Source organism: Babylonia areolata, unplaced genomic scaffold (genome assembly GCF_041734735.1).
Source record: "Babylonia areolata isolate BAREFJ2019XMU unplaced genomic scaffold, ASM4173473v1 tig00018720, whole genome shotgun sequence".
In the NCBI taxonomy this organism is placed as follows: Eukaryota; Metazoa; Mollusca; class Gastropoda; order Neogastropoda; family Buccinidae; genus Babylonia; species Babylonia areolata.
In genome coordinates, this window is record NW_027468457.1 from 12,501 (window position 1) to 16,495 (window position 3,995).

Here is a 3,995-nt window from a genome sequence, read left to right on the forward strand (position 1 = left end):
AGTCGTCAACGTCTGGTCCCGTCAATGGCGAAGGGCGTTTTCTCTCAACTTTGGCATGCTCGCTGAGGAAAAGGCAGGTAAAGGTTGTGGATAAAAGTCCGAAGAACCTCGCTACAATTGCCAAAATCTTTCCGCTGCCATTCAAAAATGGACTACTCCTCCACACCTCCTCCCGTCCATGCCAAACGGCGTTTTCTCTCAACTTTGGCATGCTCGGAGAGAAAAAAAGGCAGGTAAAGGTTGTGGATAAAAAAGTAAAAAATTGCCAAAATACTTTCTGGGCCCTCAAAAAAAGGCCTACTCCTCAACGCCTGCTCCCGTCCATGCCGAACCGCGTTTTCTATCAACTTTGGCATGCTCGGAGAGAGAAAAAAGGAAAAAAAGAAAAAAAAGGTCCAGTAAAGGTTGTGGATAAAAGTAACCGGCTTTGGAGAATTGCCTGAATCCTTCCGGCGCTGTGAAAAAAAAAGACCAAAAAAAAGACCTGGTCGTCAACGCCTGCTCCTGTCCATGCCAAACGGCGTTTTCCTCTCAACTTTGGCATGCTCGCTGAGGAAAAGGCAGGTAAAGGTTGTGGATAAAAAGTAAACGCGCTGTGGAGAATTGCCCAAATCGTTCAGGCGCCGTGAAAAAAAGAAAGACGTAGTCGTCAACGTCTGGTCCCGTCAATGGCGAAGGGCGTTTTCTCTCAACTTTGGCATGCTCGCTGAGGAAAAGGCAGGTAAAGGTTGTGGATAAAAGTCCGAAGAACCTCGCTACAATTGCCAAAATCTTTCCGCTGCCATTCAAAAATGGACTACTCCTCCACACCTCCTCCCGTCCATGCCAAACGGCGTTTTCTCTCAACTTTGGCATGCTCGGAGAGAAAAAAAGGCAGGTAAAGGTTGTGGATAAAAAAGTAAAAAATTGCCAAAATACTTTCTGGGCCCTCAAAAAAAGGCCTACTCCTCAACGCCTGCTCCCGTCCATGCCGAACCGCGTTTTCTATCAACTTTGGCATGCTCGGAGAGAGAAAAAAGGAAAAAAAGAAAAAAAAGGTCCAGTAAAGGTTGTGGATAAAAGTAACCGGCTTTGGAGAATTGCCTGAATCCTTCCGGCGCTGTGAAAAAAAAAGACCAAAAAAAAGACCTGGTCGTCAACGCCTGCTCCTGTCCATGCCAAACGGCGTTTTCCTCTCAACTTTGGCATGCTCGCTGAGGAAAAGGCAGGTAAAGGTTGTGGATAAAAAGTAAACGCGCTGTGGAGAATTGCCCAAATCGTTCAGGCGCCGTGAAAAAAAGAAAGACGTAGTCGTCAACGTCTGGTCCCGTCAATGGCGAAGGGCGTTTTCTCTCAACTTTGGCATGCTCGCTGAGGAAAAGGCAGGTAAAGGTTGTGGATAAAAGTCCGAAGAACCTCGCTACAATTGCCAAAATCTTTCCGCTGCCATTCAAAAATGGACTACTCCTCCACACCTCCTCCCGTCCATGCCAAACGGCGTTTTCTCTCAACTTTGGCATGCTCGGAGAGAAAAAAAGGCAGGTAAAGGTTGTGGATAAAAAAGTAAAAAATTGCCAAAAAATTTCCGGCGCTGTCAAAAAAAGGCCTACTCCTCAACGCCTGCTCCCGTCCATGCCGAACCGCGTTTTCTATCAACTTTGGCATGCTCGGAGAGAGAAAAAAGGAAAAAAAGAAAAAAAAGGTCCAGTAAAGGTTGTGGATAAAAGTAACCGGCTTTGGAGAATTGCCTGAATCCTTCCGGCGCTGTGAAAAAAAAAGACCAAAAAAAAGACCTGGTCGTCAACGCCTGCTCCTGTCCATGCCAAACGGCGTTTTCCTCTCAACTTTGGCATGCTCGCTGAGGAAAAGGCAGGTAAAGGTTGTGGATAAAAAGTAAACGCGCTGTGGAGAATTGCCCAAATCGTTCAGGCGCCGTGAAAAAAAGAAAGACGTAGTCGTCAACGTCTGGTCCCGTCAATGGCGAAGGGCGTTTTCTCTCAACTTTGGCATGCTCGCTGAGGAAAAGGCAGGTAAAGGTTGTGGATAAAAGTCCGAAGAACCTCGCTACAATTGCCAAAATCTTTCCGCTGCCATTCAAAAATGGACTACTCCTCCACACCTCCTCCCGTCCATGCCAAACGGCGTTTTCTCTCAACTTTGGCATGCTCGGAGAGAAAAAAAGGCAGGTAAAGGTTGTGGATAAAAAAGTAAAAAATTGCCAAAATACTTTCTGGGCCCTCAAAAAAAGGCCTACTCCTCAACGCCTGCTCCCGTCCATGCCGAACCGCGTTTTCTATCAACTTTGGCATGCTCGGAGAGAGAAAAAAGGAAAAAAAGAAAAAAAAGGTCCAGTAAAGGTTGTGGATAAAAGTAACCGGCTTTGGAGAATTGCCTGAATCCTTCCGGCGCTGTGAAAAAAAAAGACCAAAAAAAAGACCTGGTCGTCAACGCCTGCTCCTGTCCATGCCAAACGGCGTTTTCCTCTCAACTTTGGCATGCTCGCTGAGGAAAAGGCAGGTAAAGGTTGTGGATAAAAAGTAAACGCGCTGTGGAGAATTGCCCAAATCGTTCAGGCGCCGTGAAAAAAAGAAAGACGTAGTCGTCAACGTCTGGTCCCGTCAATGGCGAAGGGCGTTTTCTCTCAACTTTGGCATGCTCGCTGAGGAAAAGGCAGGTAAAGGTTGTGGATAAAAGTCCGAAGAACCTCGCTACAATTGCCAAAATCTTTCCGCTGCCATTCAAAAATGGACTACTCCTCCACACCTCCTCCCGTCCATGCCAAACGGCGTTTTCTCTCAACTTTGGCATGCTCGGAGAGAAAAAAAGGCAGGTAAAGGTTGTGGATAAAAAAGTAAAAAATTGCCAAAATACTTTCTGGGCCCTCAAAAAAAGGCCTACTCCTCAACGCCTGCTCCCGTCCATGCCGAACCGCGTTTTCTATCAACTTTGGCATGCTCGGAGAGAGAAAAAAGGAAAAAAAGAAAAAAAAGGTCCAGTAAAGGTTGTGGATAAAAGTAACCGGCTTTGGAGAATTGCCTGAATCCTTCCGGCGCTGTGAAAAAAAAAGACCAAAAAAAAGACCTGGTCGTCAACGCCTGCTCCTGTCCATGCCAAACGGCGTTTTCCTCTCAACTTTGGCATGCTCGCTGAGGAAAAGGCAGGTAAAGGTTGTGGATAAAAAGTAAACGCGCTGTGGAGAATTGCCCAAATCGTTCAGGCGCCGTGAAAAAAAGAAAGACGTAGTCGTCAACGTCTGGTCCCGTCAATGGCGAAGGGCGTTTTCTCTCAACTTTGGCATGCTCGCTGAGGAAAAGGCAGGTAAAGGTTGTGGATAAAAGTCCGAAGAACCTCGCTACAATTGCCAAAATCTTTCCGCTGCCATTCAAAAATGGACTACTCCTCCACACCTCCTCCCGTCCATGCCAAACGGCGTTTTCTCTCAACTTTGGCATGCTCGGAGAGAAAAAAAGGCAGGTAAAGGTTGTGGATAAAAAAGTAAAAAATTGCCAAAATACTTTCTGGGCCCTCAAAAAAAGGCCTACTCCTCAACGCCTGCTCCCGTCCATGCCGAACCGCGTTTTCTATCAACTTTGGCATGCTCGGAGAGAGAAAAAAGGAAAAAAAGAAAAAAAAGGTCCAGTAAAGGTTGTGGATAAAAGTAACCGGCTTTGGAGAATTGCCTGAATCCTTCCGGCGCTGTGAAAAAAAAGACCAAAAAAAAGACCTGGTCGTCACGCCTGCTCCTGTCCATGCCAAACGGCGTTTTCTCTCAACTTTGGCATGCTCGGAGAGAAAAAAAGGCAGGTAAAGGTTGTGGATAAAACTCCAAAACCTCGCTACAATTGCCAAAATACTTTCTGGGCCCTCAAAAAAAGGCCTACTCCTCAACGCCTGGTCCCCAGGCACGTGCTGGGGGGCCTCAACTCAGGCTCTGCCCAATGTGGATCAAGGTCCACCTTCGCAGCGCCTTATGCGACACCCTGGTTGTGGGGGACGCGGCGTGGCGTGGCGGATCG

General features: G+C 47.2%; 1 long non-coding RNA gene across 1 annotated transcript; it reads left to right on the forward strand.

Annotated features, from left to right (window-relative positions):
- Positions 1–353: 353 nt before the first annotated feature.
- LOC143278933 (uncharacterized) lies at positions 354–3,676 on the forward strand. The gene is made up of 6 exons (XR_013054521.1): positions 354–560; positions 1,038–1,204; positions 1,682–1,848; positions 2,326–2,492; positions 2,970–3,136; positions 3,614–3,676. It is a non-coding gene; the product is annotated as an uncharacterized LOC143278933 (long non-coding RNA).
- Positions 3,677–3,995: the final 319 nt, after the last annotated feature.